The sequence below is a fragment of the Schistocerca nitens genome, chromosome 11 (genome assembly GCF_023898315.1).
Source record: "Schistocerca nitens isolate TAMUIC-IGC-003100 chromosome 11, iqSchNite1.1, whole genome shotgun sequence".
NCBI classification, from domain to species: Eukaryota; Metazoa; Arthropoda; class Insecta; order Orthoptera; family Acrididae; genus Schistocerca; species Schistocerca nitens.
Genome location: NC_064624.1, coordinates 20,163,592 through 20,185,668, shown reverse-complemented (window position 1 = coordinate 20,185,668; position 22,077 = coordinate 20,163,592).

Here is a 22,077-nt window from a genome sequence, read left to right as displayed (position 1 = left end):
GGACTGAAGCGCCTAGAGCCGCTCGGCCTCAACGGCTGGCAAAGTTATCTATTTTAACTAGAAGTTACTTGTGATTTTATGTGTATGGCTAGCGTGAACTAGAGGTAGAAGATGGACGCTGATGATCTCACAGTATAGAATTATTGTCTTCAAATGTTGCGACTCACAGTTGATAATACACTGCCAGAAAAAAAAGTAGGTGCTTTTGGAGGTTGATAGCTCACTCAAGATTTATTGTTGCAACACTGCATGTGAAGTACGTCAAAGACTCTGTCATCCAGTCGATTGTAAGGATGGTGAATACAGCCCTGGGATATGTTATGCCACTTAGTTGTGTAAGAGTTCTCGCTTGACATGTCGCACCTGTCACTTGTCGTCCCATCATATCCCACACATGCTCAACTGGAGAGATCGTGCCAGCTAGGGAAGTTACCACACGTCTTACAGGCCAGATTGAACTTGAAGAGCAGTATGTGGGCCAGCATTATCCTCTTGGAACAACAGACCATCTTCCTGTTGCAAGAAAAGCGAAAGAACATGTTTAACAAGACTTTGCATGTCCTCTCCAGAAACACCATAGGTGAACGGAAAGGCCAGTGTGTTTTGGAAGAGTACACTCTTTGAGATGGCACTCACCAGCTCTGCATCGTACGCACAACCGACCATCACTTGCACACAGGCAGGATCTGCTGCCGTCGCTGGAAACCACGGCGCGCCATTCCTTCTTCCAGGTGAAGCTCTGGCTGCACCAGTCGAGCTCTGCACGTCGAGGCAGTGGTGTGTGTGTGTGTGTTGGAGGGGGGTGGGGGGGGGGGTGGAGACGAGGCAGAAGTGTGGGTGCCCGTAGTCTCACTACTAATACGTGGTTCGGAACAGTTTTTGTTCACGCGTCTGGTCTCACGAGCTGCCTTGTCTGAGATGTGGTAGCTGTACTATCTGTCATTGTTGCCCCTGGAATACGGCGGACGTCAGTGCTGTGTGGACGCGCAGAACCTCGTCTGTGAGTGCGAGACTGTTCACGTGACCACTGATAGCAGCACGACTGACGCAGCACGTCCACCTTATGTGGCAGTTATCTGAAAGGACGACAATTTGACATCTTACAAATATATGAGTGTATGAAATATTTATGAAGAATGATCAGGGAAAATTTGAGTTTTGTGAAAAGAATATAAGATTTTTGGTTGGTTAATGTTACGAAACATCCTGTTCTGGTAATAAATCAAGAGACTCTCAACAGTCAGGCAAAAGCTTATGTAGCTGACGTGTAGTTACATTCATCGTTGAATGTAGAGGAAACATTTGGACTCCGTAACGAAAATATTTGACCGTGATTTGTCGTATGAACATAATGAGAATATTCGTTTTCCTTACTTGAAGAGCATTACTTTCACTGTTCTGTCTTTCATTTGAGTTGAATTCGTTGTTCAGTATGTTTCTTGAAGTGAATGGCATCGATATAATCCTGCAAAGTTTAAAAGTATGCGGCGGAACGCCATTTAAGTTTGACTGATACTGCGTTCTAAAAGGAAAGAAATGATAGCTGTTCTGCTATTTAGTCGCAAGACGGGCTTTGACAGTAAATGCACTATTATTTTCACCTCATATCCTTACTGTATTGTTGAAGGAATTGAGCTACTGTTGTTGGATATTGGTACCGAGTTATTAGACGAGTTGTGTGTGTGTGTCAGAGCGGCAGAAGCTGGAGTCAGAGCAGCCGCGACTGCTGGAGCAGCTGGACGGCAGGCGCGGCCGTCCTGCGAGCTGCCGCGGCCCCCCAGTGGCAGAGCGGTCAGCGCCGGGGCGTCGCTCCGCCCCCACACGGCGGCGGCAGAGGCCGGCGCCGCCTCTGGTGTGGGGGCGGCCGGGGGCCGAGCGCTGCGCTGTGGCACCGCGGCTGCCCGCCCGCCTTGCAGTCGGAACCATTTCACGTAGAACGGCGTACTGTAGAGCTTCACACACTGTGATCAATGTTGGTTCGCTCGCGCGTGTAAGCCGGAGGGACGTGAATAACACAGGGTGCAACAGCATCCACCAATAGTGGTGTACGCCGAAATTCTACATTCGCGTCGGCGATTTGTTCACTAGATTGTTCCGTAAACTTGTGTCTGTGATCCTATTAGTGAACGTAATGCAGTACTACGCTCGCTAGAAGTGTTGCTTGATGAGAACTAATACCGACCACAGCACGACACACAGTATAGTGAACACAGTTACTTGTTAAATCACTGATCCTGTATCAGCTGAAACAAAGAATAGCAGATGCCCACTGTGTTTTCTTAGCAAGACCACTGGTTGTAAGCTTACAGACACGTTTACAGTACAGACGAGTACGGTGTCGATGACTGATTTGCTAATTTTTGACACAATACAACTTTCACTCCTCCAAATTATTCGTTCCTTTAAGCAGAAAAGCTGTTTTAGAATGCGAAGAGCATTATTGTGTTGTAACGTAGCTTCAACAAATTTTTATTTTAAATGGTGGACATCTATTAGTTCGTTTTTAACCCTGCCGGTTGCAAGCCTCGTCAAAAGGATTGAGCAACCTGTGTTGACGACGTGTTTACAATGGTGGGTTTTCTGCAGATGTGAAGACAAAAGATCCGTTGTGAAAACTAGTAAAAGCACGCCGCATTGAAGTCCGCGCAATATTTTGTGTTTCTATAAAAATCACCAATCTTGCTGATATTGCGTAGTCTTAAATTTCCCAGGTTTCTTTTTTTTCTTTTCTTCTGCAACAGTGGCCTGTTTTGTGCACCAAGGGACAATAGTGCCGTCTCTTATTGACATGTTTGGCACAAATCTGTCGATTAGTGGGAAGTTAGTATTGCAGCATCGCGATTTCTCGCCTCAAAGTCGTATTTGCGTAAGTGGACCATTGCGGATGTGCGCCAGCAATACTCCAGGCGTTTACGTGTGCTTTGTGTGTGTGTGTGTGCGGGAAGTGCGTCATGTCCTCGCTGTGACAGCATGCGGTTAGCGGTCAGCGGTCAGCTAACATCCCGTTTGTGGTCTGAGCAGCTTCCCGCTTCCGACAGCCCGGCTGTGGGCGTCACAGCAAGACAGGGCGAGGGAGGCCAGCGGGTGACACGGACAGAGTCCACACAGTAGGGGGCCCACTCTAGGGGCCAACCCAGAATCACTGTACTGGTGGTACGTGACTGCAGTCGCCGGTTACCGGTACGTCGATAAGCAGCACAGAAAACGAAATATAAAATTCAGAATTTTCCTCTTTTGCAAGAACAGTGAACCGGAAGGCGCTGCACAATTTTGAATCAGCATCTTCCAAAACGTTGAAGCCGTCGTCCTTGCTATGGCGGCACTGCGCTCTCTGACATCGAGACCTAAATTTTGGGCGTGACACCGTTTGTCGCTTCCATGTCGCGCGTGTCGCCATGGGCTTCACGCAAAGTGCCTACAAAGAATCTGAAATAAATTTCCTCTGTTTCGAACAGCTACACCCATTGCTAACGGCTTCATTAAGTTATAACTGTATATCTACAGATATAAATAACTAATTTATAAATTTTATATAAGCATATAAGGACAAGATTAATACGATTAAGTAGACATATAGATATCAGAGTAGCAAATCTTACCTGGCGATTAACAGTGCAACGGAGAATACAGAGAATCTGTGATACCCTCATGTCGTGTATGCACTAACTAAAATATAAACTAATTTACTCCAATTCTGACTCCACCTACACTGTTTAGGGAAAAGACCCTCGCCGCTGTGGGGTGGCGTACGTGCCTCAGTGATGCAGACAGCCATACAGCAGCTGCAGCAGCGTGGAAGGGGCGCCTATGCACGAGACAGACCAACATGGAGTTCCTGTTCCCCATTTTTCAAGAGTTTCTTCACACCGCCCAACACCAGTTCGTAATCTGTTGAGGGACTTCCAGGTACTTCTTTTGGTTGTCTCCAGCCTAGAGGAGCAGTCTCTACTCTCTTCCTCCACGTTTCCAGCCTTCAGTTTGTGTTGTTGCTGTTTACATAGACCCCTACAAAACTTTTTTTTGGACTTGAAGCGAAACGGTGCTGGCGAATGGCCAAATAATGGGTGAGTGTCAGATGTCCAGGCTCTGCGTCACTTCACTGATCCTCGCTATATTTGGACTGAGCCTTAGGATTTCATTTTTAAGTCTTCTGTGGTTCAACGCACCGACTCGTAAAATGTTACCCTTTTACTGGATAATCAGTCTCTTTCTCATGGTCTCCTCACTCTCGGCAGTCCCCTCTAGGAGACCCGAATGGCGGATTAGTTTGAAATCTTTTGCCAATGCAGTGACAGTCGTGAGACTCTTTCAGTTACACGCCACATGTCCTGTGGATACACATTATGTGTCTTTGATGCAGTGGTTTTCATTACCCTCTACATCCTAATGCTGTTGTTAACTACTAGTTCTTCCGTCTTATAGGGGCAGTTTCCCATCCCTAGGATAAGAGAGGGTCCTGAACCACCATCGCCTGTCCACCGTCTTCCGTCTTTGGCAAGGCCACTGGCGAAACGAGGCTGACTTGACTTCCTATGCCGGAAGTCTTCAGCTGACATTGCTGTTGATTTTTATTCAAAAATTAAGCGGAGCTGAGGTTAGAACCAGCGACCCAGGACGTTTTTATTACTAATAAAAGACACTAACCCACTTTTTTGTAATCTTATTATGGGAGGTATGAAAGTGCTTAATAAACTAACGGATTTAGGACCTCCTGCTTACTTTTCATTTTTTTTTTTAGCAGTTTGGAAAGAATTACCCGGACAGGATTAGATACTGTGAGCCTACGCTTCGTAGCTAAATGGTCTACCACTTTTTTTTTAAAATTCCATAACACATTTTCTGTTCAAAAAAGAATAAAACAGTATTTCCAGCCGTTTTCTTTTTTCTAATTTGAAACGAGACCAACAATGTCAAAAGATTTGATAAACTGTGAATTAATATACCTGCTGGGCGATGACGAGAATACAACAAGGACCGCCTAACTCAACCGATACCTTGACGACAAAATACAAGGCTCAACATATTGGTAAATAAGTCGCTATACCGTGCAGGCGCAGACGCTTCCGGTATGCAGTACCCATGTCCTGGTAGTAGACAATTGGGTCCACATGGTCTCCTCATCTACACTGTAATGAGCACAGTGCTCCAGTAGCCACGCCATTGGATTTGACTTTGCCCTTGACAAGTAGGAGGAGACTAGATGCAAGAGAATACCACCCAAGAAGGCAGTCTCACCAGATAGAGTAGGAAATGCTAATTGTTTTTTAAGCCAGTTCGCTTTGACATAACAGGTAAATCAATCTTGTAGTGTGTCTACGGCAGGAAAGCGACTGCACTGATCGGTGACTCTAAATGCATTACGAAACTGACGCTCATTGGTGAACAGCTGTGTACCACGTGTTACCACAAGGACGCCACCGCCACCGTAGAACTGGAAGGCTGAGACGAAACCACACCGTCTTCCAAGAAGACTGCGGCGATGACTGTTCACCAGGTGCCGTACAGTCCACCCTCCCCTTCACATTAACAAACGTGTGGCAATGTGACGCTGCATCTGTAGAATACGAGCCCCCAAGTAACTAACAGCAATATAAAATTCACGGTCACGTTTTAACTGGAAATTCAATAGACCAACATCGACAGGCGTATCTAGACCCCCCAGCCAACATTTTTAGGCTAAGAGCACATTGAGATGAACGCCGAATGCGGAGCCCAGAACTGTTGAATTACATAATAAGGTTATTTATCTCAAACATTGATCCGAAACATTATAATCCATCCACTGCTACCATACTGTGTTTATGCTGCAGCAAGCTTGCAATCAAATTTTATTGCACACTTGTACGCTACGTACACTTCTTGGCGATCCATTACACACATTAAATTTTAATGGTGAAACCTGAACCATAAATGTTACCACCAGTCACACATTCACACACAACACAAATGGCGGCCATAAGGACAGACCCGATAACAATCTTTACAACACAAACACATAAAATAGACAGGTACAGTATGCATATTTCCGTATAGGGGAGACGTGTTAATTGAGAGTCGCTTCCCCGGTGTCGGCACATAATTGCGATGCTGCAGTTTCTGTGTTGTTCAGAAATACGAAGCGGTGTCTCTGCGGACATGCATGCGTGCATATATCCATGCATGTCCGAAGGAACATTGCACTGTACTTGTAAAGAAAACGGATAGAGTGTAAGTAGGCTGTTTAGGTTTTCATGTTGGTAACGCCACGTAGCACTCTGTATGAAAATCACTCTCTATGCTGTCTGTGGCGGGTTGGACTCATTGTTGGAATATTCGCATGTGTAGTGTTGGGCAGTTAGATGTGAACAGCGCGTTGCGTTCCGCAGTTGGAGGTGAGCCACCAGCTGTGGTGGATGTGGGCAGAGAGATGGCGGAGTTTGAGAGGTTGCCATAAGCAGACGATCTGGACGTTGGACGTGTGTCCGCCAGAAAAAGGAAATTTGTGAAGTTGGATGTCATGAATGGATATATATATATATATATATATATATATATATATATATATATATATACTCCTGGAAATTGAAATAAAAACACCGTGAATTCATTGTCCCAGGAAGGGGAAACTTTATTGACACATTCCTGGGGTCAGATACATCACATGATCACACTGACAGAACCACAGGCACATAGACACAGGCAACAGAGCATGCACAATGTTGGCACTATTACAGTGTATATCCACCTTTCGCAGCAATGCAGGCTGCTATTCTCCCATGGAGACGATCGTAGAGATGCTGGATGTAGTCCTGTGGAACGGCTTGCCATGCCTTTTCCACCTGGCGCCTCAGTTGGACCAGCGTTCGTGCTGGACGTGCAGACCGCGTGAGACGACGCTTCATCCAGTCCCAAACATGCTCAATGGGGGACAGATCCGGAGATCTTGCTGGCCAGGGTAGTTGACTTACACCTTCTAGAGCACGTTGGGTGGCACGGGATACATGCGGACGTGCATTGTCCTGTTGGAACAGCAAGTTCCCTTGCCGGTCTAGGAATGGTAGAACGATGGGTTCGATGACGGTTTGGATGTACCGTGCACTATTCAGTGTCCCCTCGACGATCACCAGTGGTGTACGGCCAGTGTAGGAGATCGCTCCCCACACCATGATGCCGGGTGTTGGCCCTGTGTGCCTCGGTCGTATGCAGTCCTGATTGTGGCACTCACCTGCACGGCGCCAAACACGCATACGACCATCATTGGCACCAAGGCAGAAGCGACTCTCATCGCTGAAGACGACACGTCTCCATTCGTCCCTCCATTCACGCCTGTCGCGACACCACTGGAGGCGGGCTGCACGATGTTGGGGCGTGAGCGGAAGACGGCCTAACGGTGTGCGGGACCGTAGCCAGCTTCATGGAGACGGTTGCGAATGGTCCTCGCCGATACCCCAGGAGCAACAGTGTCCCTAATTTGCTGGGAAGTGGCGGTGCGGTTCCCTACGGCACTGCGTAGGATCCTACGGTCTTGGCGTGCATCCGTGCGTCGCTGCGGTCCGGTCCCAGGTCGACGGGCACGTGCACCTTCCGCCGACCACTGGCGACAACATCGATGTACTGTGGAGACCTCACGCCCCACGTGTTGAGCAATTCGGCGGTACGTCCACCCGGCCTCCCCCATGCCCACTATACGCCCTCGCTCAAAGTCCGTCAACTGCACATACGGTTCACGTCCACGCTGTCGCGGCATGCTACCAGTGTTAAAGACTGCGATGGAGCTCCGTATGCCACGGCAAACTGGCTGACACTGACGGCGGCGGTGCACAAATGCTGCGCAGCTAGCGTCATTCGACGGCCAACACCGCGGTTCCTGGTGTGTCCGCTGTGCCGTGCGTGTGATCATTGCTTGTACAGCCCTCTCGCAGTGTCCGGAGCAAGTATGGTGGGTCTGACACACCGGTGTCAATGTGTTCTTTTTTCCATTTCCAGGAGTGTATATGATGGCCTTTGAACACTATTAAGGTAAATACATTGTTTGTTCTCTATCAGAATCTTTCATTTGCTAACTATGCCCATCAGTAGTTAGTGCCTTCAGTAGTTAGAATCTTTTATTTATCTGCCAGTATTGACGCTCGCTGTACTACAGTACTTCGAGTAACGAAGATTTTTTTTGAGGTAAGTGATTCATGAAAGGTATAGGTTATTGTTAGTCAGGACCATTCTTTTGTAGGGATTATTGAAAGTCAGATCGCGTTGCGCTAAAAAATATTGTGTGTCAGTTTAGTGATGATCAGAATAAGTAAAGAGAGAAATGTCTGAGTACGTTCAGTTTTACTCAGCTGCCTTTGTATCAAATACCGTGGACGTTTACTACCACAGTCATTCATAATTTTTCTAAGGGGACGTTACAAGACTAGTATGGTACTGACTGATGAAAAACTCTCGTCCGAAGCAAAACCTTTGACCAATATTTTAGTCACACTCTTTGTATAGTCGTTCGTAATCTACAGGGCCAGAAATAATGAACAATTGCCCTGCGAATCAGGATTAAACCTATGGATGCTAATACCTGTAAATAATGTTTTCAGTTGTAGCTAATGACATAAAGAATTCCCGATACCTGCAACCATTCAGTGTTTAGCTTCTTAGTTTTTCTGTACTACCACACACTTCGTTCCATTACCTGATTATGATTCCTTGATACTTGAGGATGGATGCTGTCAATCGATTCCTTCCATAATTTTCATGACTTTTAATCTGTAAGTCTTCATTATGAACTCGATTACCCATCTTATTTTCACCATTATTCTGTACAGGCTGTAAGTTGGCGCTTCAACTTTCGCCAAATAAAATATTTCAGAATATTTCTAGCAGAATGAAGAATGTCGTCAGAGAATGGTGTTTGTAGCAGCACAACAGAGGATGTAGGCAGACTGAATTTCAGGAAATGTAATTAGCATGTTGTGGTTTGGTAGTCGCCCTATGCTGTATGATTGGTTTGAAAACTCAGATTTCTTTTCTGGACGACTGAATCACTACGATACAATTTTTTGCTTTGTTGTGAGTAGTCATTCAGCCTTTACACACCGGAAAGAAAACTTAATAGGTACAGTCGTGCTCAAAAGTATCCGAACCACCTGAATTGCATTTCGCCTGATTCGCATGCAACCCACATAACGGAGCTGTCTAGCAGGTCCTCTAATTGGTCCTTGGTACAGTCGTTTGACTATTGAAAATGGTTCCAACAATTCACCACTAGAAAGCACTGCTCTGTATCGCAATAACTCAAGATGTAAAGTAATACCACGATACCACAAATATCAGGGAACACCTTACCACAGATAAGACTGTCCTTAAGGCTTGTAAGCTCACATTTATTACAATAAATGACATACGTGAAATGTTACCACTCTCATTATTACATCAGATAGCTAATGCACGTAGTAAGTTCGTCGTATCCATGATTTCCTCTTCAACGTAACATACTGTACTTATTGTCTAACACAAAATTACATTAAAAATTTAAGTTATTCACGAGCAGCTAGTTGAGAATATGTATGAACTTCAAATGACACGACGAACTGTCTCGTTCTGCATATGGATTCAAACCCAGGTCATACAGACTAAGCAAAGACTTCATGCCTGACGGAAACTAACAGTCATTCCTGACTATGCATACAGAGAGTGATATACCTCGATTTTAGACAGTATCAGTTAGCAAATATCAACTTTAAATTACAAAACGTAAATATTTTTAACGGACGCAAATTCCTACCCAGCATCTATTGTCCTTGTTAACGAACTCCAAGAGATGTTAAATATTGCTTTTTCACAAGTAACTTACTTGAAATGCCGTGAGGTAAAGCTTTGTGTTGGACAGGGAATCGAACACAGAACCTAATCGGAATGTTATCGAAGCACAATCAACTGTGACATATCGGATTTTCTCGGCAGTAGCTAGATGTTTTAACTGAAATGAGGAGGCGAAACATTAATTTTTTCCTTCCCAGGACTCCAACCTGGCACCTATCGCTGTTATAGTCTAGAGAAAACGAACGTTAAATATGGGTTTGTTACACCAGCAATGATTTGTGGGCATCTTTGAACTAGAAATAATATTACGAAGAGTTCAGTGCTGACTGGGAATCGAACCCCACACACATCGTTGTTGACTGCACACAAAGAGGCTGGCCGCAGTGGCCCTGCGGTTCTAGGCGCAGCAGTCCGGAACCGAGGGACTTCTATGGTCACAGGTTCGAATCCTGCCTCGGTCATGGATGTGGGTGATGTCCTTAGGTTAGTTAGGTTTAAGTAGTTCTAAGTTCTAGGGGCCTGATGACCTCAGAAGTTAAGTCCCATAGTGCTCAGGGCCATTTGAACCATTTTATTTGACCCTACATAGCGTTTGTTTCGTCACTTGAAATTAATAATTAGCATAAGAAAGGTTACTGGTGATAGAGTTCAACCTAACGTCTACATGGTAGAGAAGAAATATCGTGATTAACATGAATTTCAGACCACAATGCCATTATACCTTCTTCACTTGGCGTAGCCAGAAGAGAATAGAATTTGTCTCTCCTTATCAAAAATCATCAGCAGAAGCTGGAATCGAACCCACACCATAAGTATATGAACCTATCATCAATATAACAGACCACCAATCCTCTTCTCTGTGACTCATTTTTCTATCATAACAACGTTGCTCCACACTGGATGAGAATTTTGACACACAGGCTCCCTGTAGTGGTTTGCAACATGTTCAATACATTCATTGCCATGAACTAGCTGCCTCGGCTACCTAGTGCATACATTCGACTCTATTTTTTAATCACCGAAATAAAATCGCGTACCTGCCACCTACACAGAACTGCCAACAGTGCAGGATGCAGAAATGTAAATAGGAAGTGTTCCTTTCCACTTGAGCTACTCTATTGCGCTATCTGTTTGTTGAAAACGTCGTGCAGTGCAAAAGAAAAGCTGTAACTGCCTGTCTCTCGGAAGTCTATATCTGGCCATATGCATTAGCTCAAAGCACTGTGGAATGCGGAACTTCTGGATAAATTGTTGTTGACTTCTGGACGTGCTGTAGCTATGTGTCAGCTCATAGCGTAATGGTAAACGTCGCGAGTTCGAATACATTCACTGCTACATTTTTAAAAATGCAATTCAGCTGTCTGCTGAAGTTATCAATCTAATGGAACTTTGAACATAATTCCCCTCACTTCTCAAACCAAAACAGTCGCATGTGGAAAAAGGGCTAACTTCTGTGACATTTTGTTCTTTTCAGGTTTAATAGAAGGCCATGCAGCATATGCATCTCGAAACTTTTGTATTATCTATGGGGAGAGTGCATCATGCCAAAATACGTCAGAAAAGTATTTTCTACATTAGCTGTCGTGTTGTAGTGGTATTTTCTTCTTCATCAAATCTTGTTTGACAGCTTTAACTCAGAACAAAGTTTTCTACATGCATATAATCAATAAACTGCATGTGCATTGTCAGACTGTTATAGATAACATCAGAGAATTCGCATATATCGTTGATGATTAATTTCTCTATCATGTTTATCATTCTTTTAACAACACTAAAAGAAACCTTACGAAAATTGTGCACTGCATTATAAACAATGAAATTAAACTACCAGTGATAACCTTGCGACGAAAGTCTGTCAATGAAACTGAGTGTCTGTACACAAGCTTGCCCCTATCTGCACGAATTAGTAAAATACTACCCAATTAGATTTCGATTTTGTCTGTGTTTGATTGGTATGCTGTGTCATACTCTAGTGGTATGCAAATGTGGCATTTCATAAATAAAGTTATGTATTCCTAGAAACCCAAAATTTGTTTGTCAGCAGAGGCGTTACGTGTTGTGCAGCATTGTAAGTTTTTCACCATTGCACTATGAGCCGAAAGTATTTTCTTGAGATTTCTTTACCGATGTTTGATCTGACTGTTTGTAGCTCTTTCACAGAAGGGATAAAAACGTTACAGTCCTCAAGACTGGAACTACAAACCATAAAAGACGCTTTTTCTCAGGTCAGCACATAACCACAGAGCTAGGGAAGAGACATGTCTTTTGGTTTCCACTTACGAGACCAATAGTGGCTAGAACTCGTAAACAGCTATTTAAAGTACGAGATTAGTTGCGATTTCCACGTGCAACGACTTTCCTGGGCAGAAAAGTGTAAATTTACAATCTTTTGTTACACCTCAAGCGATAATAACTCAGATTATTCAATGGAAATGAGAGGAAAAATCAAGTGAACTTTGAGGCTTAATTCCGTACACACCAGGAAGTAACTCGTCGATCACAGAGTTGCAAAACATACCTTGCCTTGTTGTCAAATCTCAGTTACATTACCAGCAGGAAGAAGACGAACCGATGTGATTCTACAGCGGGCTGGGAAGTGACCAGAGCGGCTGCTACGGCCTGGAATACGTAATCCGTCTGATTCACATTTCTGTAACTAGGTTTAGGGATTGGAGCGTAGTTACTAATAATACTCAGAACTGACTGCAAACAAAGCATCATAAATCAGTAACTCTCACAGTTTTTTTTTATATTTCTTTCGTAAGTGTACTAAAAACTAAGAAACTTATTGACAGACGTTCTCGGCCAAGAAATCTCACGCTAAAATATTGTTGAACCAAACTGTTATTATCAATGTGACAGAAAGCGAAATATTTTGTAGATTCGCTTGAAATACACTCATAACTTCAGCACCGATTAAAATTTTTTCGACACGTGCTTTCGGTTGCCAGACGTCGTATTAGCTAGTCTCGCGTTTTACCTCATGACTACAGTCGTAGTCAAGAATGAAGTACTCAGACTGCAGTCAAGACTTCCTTCGAGAGGTGTTGCAGTCTACAGTGTTGCCAGATCGATCATATTTCCGGACATAGAATTCTGAAGGGAGCACAACTGTATTGTCCACATTACATGAACGAATCGGTGGTCCATTCTTTTTTTTTTTTTTTTTTGGTCTAAGACTGTATCTACAACACATATTGCACACTGAAGACCCAGAAGAATTAAAAACAACAAAACTAGCTTATGAGAGCAACGGTAGCTACAGCATTTGAAGTAATCATGGTATTGTGTAAGTGTGTGTAAATGCCTTCCAACGCCCACTGAAGGAAGACAAGGATACACAGTGTAGCTTCAATATTATAAATACCGCTCAGTTTGTGGATGAACTCAGACTTTGCATGATAATCATTTTGAATATTCAGCAGTACTGTACCCATTGGTGTTAAACTCGTTTTCAACCAATGATTCCCACAGATACAGGAACACTACTTGTGATACCTCTTAGGCAAAATACTTACGCAGTGCTGTCAGACGAAAAGATCAACCTGACACAAACTGTGGGAAGTTTGTTTACCAACCTTTGTACCTCGATAAAGAGCTTTTCCTATTTGAGATATCTGTGAAAGTTGCTGCATAAGATGATTTAAGAAGAAACTAAATTCCTTCAGCTACGACAATGTTTAAAGAAATCGTCCTAACGGTGCTAAATCGTGGTTTGTGAATCGTTTACTGGCCGTACTCTGCCGCATTTCTCTGGTTGGAAGGCAAAAAAAAAAAATAAATAAATAAATAAATAAATAAATAAAAAAAAGGCCTACTGACAAATTTCACAGAAGGAGAAAGACAGTATGATGCAATGCCCAGGGTGTGTAATGATAAAGGGCCTGTTTAGGTCAGGCATATTGTATAAAGAAGTGGAAGAGAGAGCACCACTAAATTCTACAATCCGTATGCATTGAATACACACAGAAATTACTGTTTCAGTGTACTAATGGAGCCCAATGAGTGAATTGCGTATTTTCCGGTGAGAAAGAGCACTGGCGAACAGTCTTCGCTACATTAGGTTACTTACACTGGTGTCACTCTGAGCTAGAATTTATGGTCAGTGACTAAGCGTAAGGTCATTGAGTCCGATGAAGGTTTTGCAACTGTGAAATATTTTCCTACAATACAGAAGTGAATATTAAATTTGAACTAATATTGCGAAAATTTTGAACTTAGATAGCTTGAATGAAAATCTTCCTGTTCATTGCAAAGGAAAGCAATTAATTTTCTAAAGCATGCTGTGTCACACACAACTTGAAACAGGTCACCTCGACCAAATCATATTGAAGAACTGACAGTGACGTATATCGGAAGGCAGTAAGATCCCTTGGCTTTTAGGCTGGCCGTTTTCGACAGCCATTTCTAGGCGCAAGTAAATTAAGAAAGGCAGGGCGTTTTTGTTATCAAGTAACGTCTTGATCAATTACTTTAGTTTTAATCTAATCTACGAATAATTGCTGATGTTTGGTATTAACATGAAAAGGATTCCGTAGACAGGGAAAGAACTTGTTCTTGGGCAACTACTTCTATAATGACCAAAATGCATTAAATGATCTTCAAGCACATGCGTTACAGCAGCGGTATGAAGAAAATGATAGTAATAATGACGGTAATCATCGGATTACCCTGTAACATCACACTTCACAGTGTATTTTCTCGAACTAAGGCATTTGCTGGATTAGTGAAAATTTCAAAATGGCTTCACATCAAGGCTATGATGCCTAGAAGAGTCTTTACATTCTACTGACATGAGAATTGCATAATCTCCGCGGCAGAACCTTGCTTGCTTCTTAACCATTTAATAGACTCGCATTTTTTCCACCGTGACTAATTTTGTAAGCTAAGCACATCATCCGTTACAGCACACTCCTGGGGCTGGGAAATGTGGTCTGGTAGAACGAACTATCATAGCTGCAATGCGAGGGTTCAGGCATTTACTTTTAAGAGGCACAGACAGATTTACTTTACCTCTGGCAACCTCAAGAGAAAGACGCTATAATCCAGAATCCTTATTAAACATCATGTTCCTTCATTACCAACTGCGCACAGCTGGTTTACGTTGGGAAATGACATAGGCGAAAGTCATGGTAAACAGAAACATTGTCGCCAGTAAATTTTATTTTATTTTATTTTATTTGATGAACCGCTAGCCATTTAAAGGAACAGGGCTCTTAATTTACTTGTACTTGATTGAATTACTGACGAAAAATTTGGCGCTGGACTGTGATTCGAATTCGTATCTCTTCTTTCGAGGATCTGAATCCCTCGGAACAGTATAGTTCAATCATTTCGTTCCTTTTCCCAAGACTGAAATCTTCTTTAGGCCTCCTCCAAAGATAAGTATGTAGGTCCGAATCATGATCAAGTAAAAAAAAATTATAATTTCATTTAAAGCCCTATCACGTGCTAGGCTAGTGAAAATTAATGTGCATTTTTAATGTCTCTTCATGTGTTGCCAACAATCGCAGTAGGTATCGTTATTTCTGGTCAAACACGCACACATCTTACTGTTCGTGAGTAAGAATTTGATACTTAAGCTATATTCGTGGATGATAAGGAAGGACAGTAGGTGCGCGGTTCGATTGTCGCTCAGGCACAAAAATTTGTATCCTTATTTTAAATTCCAAACCTAGCAACTAATAAGAAAAACCACATCGTAATATTTGATTTTACTTAGTTAACAATCAGATTACTTGTTGGGTTCGTCCCTCCATCACAGAACGTCACATCATGTGCTTCATCTTTAAATGCATGCACACTTTGTTACTTCTGAATGAAGGTATCTCAGACATCTTTGTGGTTAGCTAACAGGAACGAAAGGGTCTCGATAGGAGTCCCGGTTTATTACAAAAACCGTCGTCTTTCATTTTCAAGTTTAAATTTGGTTACTGATATTGGCGAAAATTTCGGCTAGTCAGCAATATGATATGATTAGATTAGATTAGATTAGTACTTGCTCAGTCTGGAACCACGGGACTGCTACGGTCGCAGGTTCGAATCCTGCCTCGGGCAGGGATGTGTGTGATGTCCTTAGGTTAGTTAGGTTTAAGTAGTTCTAAGTTCTAGGGGACTGATGACCACAGATGTTAAGTCCCATAGTACTCAGAGCCATTTGAACCATTAATACTTGTTCCATAGGCACGAATATGACATTTAGTAATGATGCGGAACGTGTCATTTTAATGAAAGATTTCTTTACATAAGATTATTCAGTTTCTTTATAACAATGTTTAATCTCTCTCATCCTTTTTTTATTTTTATCTCTCTCTCTTCTCTCTGTCTCTCTCCCTCTCTGTCTCTCTCTTTCACACACACACACACACATTCTTTTTTATTTTTATTTGTTTGTAGTGCTCGACTATCGGCGAGGCACGAGAACGTCCGTCAATGAGTTTCTTAGTTTTGAGTACACTTACGAAAGAAATATAAAAACAACTATGAGAGTTACTGATTTATGATGCTTTGTTTGCAGTCAGTTCTGAGTATTATTAGTAACTACGCTCCAATCCCTAAACCTAGTTACAGAAATGTGAATCAGACGCATTACGTATTCCAGGCCGTAGCAGCCACGACTTTGAGACGCCAGCTCTGGTCACTTCCCAGCCCGCTGTAGAATCACATAGGTTCGTCGTCTTCCTGCTGGTAATGTAACTGAGATATGGCAACAAGGCAAGGTATGTTTAGCAAATCTGTGATAGACGAGTTACTTCCTGGTGTGCACGGAATTAAGCCTCAAAGTTCAGTTGATTTTTCCTCTCATTTCCATTGAATAATCTGAGTTATTATCGCTTGAGGTGTATCAAAAGATTGTAAATTTACGGTTTTCTGTCCAGGAAAGTCGTTGGACGAGGAATTACTTGCAAAACAAAACACACTGAATGTGACACTGTTCACCGAGGCACTCCAAGTGAGAGAGCAGACTTACATGGAGCTGGCCCGAGGTTGGAATCGACGGGCGCGGATTCGGCGCCCAGATCCTCTGACTGAGAACTCCGCCAAAATGCGGAATCTAAGGGATTTAAGGAGTCGCGTGGGGGCACTGTTTTTCCCACTTAAAGCAACCCAGCCAATCTCGTAGGTCTCTTGCAGGTGCCTGCCAATCACGGCTTAGTTAGGTCCCCTCTACTGCTCCTAAGTCGGGGATGTTAATGCAGTTGCACTAACTAAGTCTGTATTTGGTATCAATATTGTTCAGCTGAAAGTTAACCGTAACTGCTCTGCCAAATAAGACTTGCAACATTATTATACGTCATTTAGCCCCGACCCTCGGGCTCCCTGCAGTAGATACTGCTGGGTCAATAGTTTTTTTGCGTTGTCGCTCTCTTTCTGCCCCTTGTGAGCCTACTGACGTTGCTGTTCTCAGGGTTGGTATCAAGCTGGCTTTGTACGCTACTACGTGCCTGTTGGTTACAAAGTTCTACGGTCCCAACCTACCACAGCGTCTGGACGACATATGAAGTTACATGTTAATTCCTTGAAGAGTAACTAGCGCCGTGGGACCACCTCTGGGGGCGTCGGCATTTTCGCAAGGCTCTCCCCTTACGGTTTATTTCATGTAACAATATCTCTCCTAGTTTCGTCTGCCCACAGCATTGTCTCTGCTTCCGTGCCTTGGAGGTCTTGTGCCAACAAATTTGTAAACTGGCTTCTGTTGAGCTTAAAATATCTTACCTCTAGAAATGATATTAATTACATTCATGTTTTGCTAAACACTTCAGTCTATGAACAGTCCTTTAGTGTCTTCTCACAACATAAAACACTTTTCACTGCACACATAGTGTGGGGCGGCAGGTGGAAATAGTTGTTAATGAAATGAATAATGACAAAAAATTTTTGTTTGTCTTTCCCGGCACATGCACCATTCGTGGGGCGGCGGGTGGAAATATTGTTATTAAAATGTTCCTATGATTTATTTAATGCTGTTGTTTGCCGTTTTCAACACTGGCTCTCTAACTACAGTATTGGCAACCAGAAGGTGATTAGCAAAACGTGAAGCCTGTAATTAGAATTCCTAGTGCCCACTTCATCTGAGAAATACACTTATAGCTCTCAAGAATTAGGAGATTGTCTGGGATTCATAATCAAAAACGATTCACTGTAAAATGTTCACTATATTCTGAAAGTCACAGACCAAAAAGAATCCACACAATCCAACTACCAGAGCAGTTCAGCGTCTAATGCGCTGATGCAACTGTAACTGTTCAAATTAAATGTTTAAGTGAATGCTCGCCATAATTTGATGATAATATTCATCAAACGCCACGCTAAATAATGGTAGAATGTCTGTCCCGCGGCGGCACGTGAAAATACGACATACGCAAACTAAAGATAGATCATTAAAGTCATCCCAGAATTAACACTTCACTCGAAAACGATGTCATGGTTACACGTATCCCAAGTAACTTGTTACGGCACCCGAGGCTGTTTATAGCAATGATACCGACGCGACGCGACTCCCGGCACAGATGGTGCGCTGATCAGCGTCTGGAGAGAACTAGGGCCTTTTTTTCTCGCGCAGCGTTCTTACATATAAAGCCGCGGTGCGGACGGCTAAGGGAACGCCTGATTAAATCCGCTCTCCCGACTAGCTGCTGGGCTAGTAATGCACCACTTTAAGTTATCAAATAAATCATTGTTTCCTTTGCTGATGGCCGATGACACTCTCAATTTAAATGTGCAATCAGCACACAGGAAAGTAATCATAATAAAGGTCTGCCGTGGCTCAGTCAAATATTTTGGGCGAGAGAATTAATTTAATTACACTACACGCAGTAGACGAGCTCTGAACTTGCCCTTTGGACATACGCTATCGCTATAGATTTATAGTTGTTCTGTTGAAACTTCTCACATCTTTATGATTATAGCGGATTTCCCTTCTACTTAAATTTAAACATTCTAGCTTTATTTATTCGCCTACTTAATCTATCTTGCTTCCTTAATTTTTAAGACAAAAACCAGAAAATCATGAATTTCAACTAAGATTTTATTTTATGAGATTCAGAATACTATTTCTACTAAATTATTATGCAAAAGGAATCTAAATATAAATTTTTAAGTTTCTAGCTCTTTTCTGTTGCGCCAATGATTTTTACAGAAAAACGTCCAAATTTCGAAAATGGTTAAAGTTATTGAACTGATATTCAACACATATTGATTTAGTATTACTCCTGACATGCTAGAAACGTTTCAGGTTATTTACTTGATTTTTAAAGTATTGCACAACATTTATGACGTCAGAGCTAGTTACAGCGGACTGGCTGGCACACAATGGAAAGACTGATGTGAATTTTATACGGCGTGAGTAGGCTGCTTCCCTACAGTACGTCATCGCTATAAAATGGTTCTCTTTTGTTAAATATACTTTACATGAAAACATCGTTATCACAGATTGTTTTACAAAATGTTCACCTTAAAAATACATCACATGTACATATACATCCAAAATTTAATACATTTACTTACTTAATTGCTATTTTTGGTTAATTGTTTTTCTTTATTCCATAACTTCTTTTTTCATCAGAGATACACAAAAAAACAGAAGTTGAATGTTACATTTAATATATGAAATGTCAAAGTAGTATACATTTTTACATTATTCAGTTTACATAGAGTGACATGAAACACAATATTGGTTTCTTATGTACTAAGGGGGGTTTTCTGCAGTGTCTTTTTTTTTTTTAATCTTTGATCCCTACATGGAACTGGCATCGGTAGCAGGATATTTCCTTCATTTCGTGCTGAAGTGGCAGAGTCCTCATTTCGCTCGTCACTACTTCGACCGTTGTTTTGGGGGGGTCATCTACTCTGGATGCGTGTCATTTCTGACCCTTTGCACATATTTACTATTGTTGTTCGTGCACATATTCGGCCACAACAATTATCTCCAACGCCTTTCCACAGTATTTGAAACAATCTCGGAAACATTTGCAATTTTGGTACAAACAACATTTAAACAAAATAGTCAGTAATACAACTCTTAGGTAAGACCAGAACGAATAATGATACCAAGAGATTTCCAAGAAACTGTGCTGTTCCTGGATTGCTATCTCTTCCTCTATTTCAGCTATTTTATGACCAGCGACCTTGAGGTCGTCTAAATGCTGTACTACATGCTCTAACGGCATGTCTAGTGTCAGCTCCGATATGTTTCTTCGTTCTTTGTTAATTACACAACAATCAATCTGCATGTTTAGAGCGGGCACCATATCCTCATTAGTCATGTTAGATCTTATGATTTGTTCAGACTGTATGAACTTGTGTTCCGTATCCCTTGCACCTGCCATAAAATGTCAGTTTTTCTGTACCTTTTACTCGTACATCTGTGGGCTTGTAATCGTTACACAAAACTGTCAACCCTTCCTCTTTTGGGGCAACGAACAACCATTGATCCTGACTCAGGGGAATCCATATACACTTATTCAATTTCACACACTTTTGAATGCAATCGCTAGGAATTTTCCTTATGGGTTGCAGCATTCTACCTTCACACGTTTCATGATCGTTCGTGGACATTAAAACAAACTTTTGTTTACAAATTTTTTCGAACACGATCTATTTCCTTACACAGTCAAGAACCGCGCGATCCCTACGATCGCAGGTGCGAATCCTGCCTCAGGCATGGATGTGTGTGATGTCCTTAGGTTGGTTAGGTTTAAGTAGTTCTAAGTTCTAGGGGACTGATGACCTCAGATGTTAAGTTCCATAGTGCTCAGAGCCATTTGAACCATTTTTTGACTCCTTGTTAGCAAAGGCCTGGGGGATCAACTTTAACGTGTTGCTTATTGAAATACTAGCCATAGCCAGTCCGCTCTCAGTATCTGCAGAGTTAAAGGTCGTCATGACTCACTGTGTTTGCAATGCGACGTGTTGAGTAGATGGCGCTGCGCTTTTCTGGTACCGACAGAAGCGTGCCGATGTGCTGTCCTTCGAGCCGAGTTGCTGTCGCCTTTCCGTATCGCGTAGCCCGCATCCACTGAAGCCGCTGCCGCTGCTGAAGACGCCTGCTGACGCCTGAAGGACGTGTCTCGGCGCTGTCCTGGCTCGGGTCGTGGGTGCGATGCCCTGGCAGTCCTCCCAGGACCGCGATAAGGCCACGACTCGTTGGCGCTCCGCCGCCCCCGCGACGTCCGCGGTGTCGGCAGTCGTGAAGGCAGGCTGTCCTGGCCCCGTCTTCCGGCGTCCGGCATCCACGTCCGGCCTCTACTTCTTTCTTCTTCTCGCTCCGTCTGCTCTCACTGGAGTGCCAGTGCTGCGTCTAACAGAGTCTCAAAGCCGTCAGTCCTGTCAAGACCTCGGGATGAGCAGGAACGATGTGTCTACCTATCTCAAAATTCAGTTAAACCGAAAATAACCCCACACCTGGCACCAAAATATTGTTCCTATGTCATGTCCAGACATAGGTGGGAGAGGGAGCAAATGGATTACTGGTCAGTCTGCGCTCCCGAGCGGTACAGAGTAGAAGGCAGAAGGACAACTCACAGTGAAGGCATTTGATTGTTTTCTTCTATCTGAGCCAACACTGGTACAGGCATTTACTAGAAATGCAGGTTGTAAGACTCGGTAGGGAGTTCATTGTGGAGACTCTTGGACAAACGGGGTTTTCAAATAGTTGTTTATTCCAGACAGGACTAACTAATACACTGGTGGCTAATTCTAGGGTTCGAAAAAGCATGAATAACACTGTTTTAACAGATCAGTGCATAAGTCAGAAGTCCCAGGGGTGGGTGCTAACCACAGTAGCAAACACTAGCAGCATTTTAAGGCAACAACTTAATTGCAAAACAAAACGCACTGAATGTGGCACTGTTCACTGAGGCACTCCAAGTGCGAGAGAAGACTTACGTGGGGCTGGACTGAGGCTGGAATCGATGGACGCGGATTCGGCGCCCAGATCGTGTGACTGAGAACTCAGCCAAAATGCGGAATCTAAGGGATTTAAGGAGTCGCGTGGGGACACTGTTTTTCCCACTTAAAGCAACCTAGACAATCCCGTAGGACTCTTGCAGGTGCCTGCCAATCACGGCTTAGTTAGGTCCCCTCTACTGCTCCTAAGTCGGGGATGTTAATGCAGTTGCACTAACTAAGTCCGTATTTGGTATCAATATTGCTCAGCTGAAAGTTAACCGTAACTGCTCTGCCAAATAAGACTTGCAACATTATTATACGTCATTTAGCCCTGACCCTCGGGCTCCCTGCAGTGGATACTGCTGGGTCAACAGTTTTTTTGCGTTGTCGCTCTCTTTC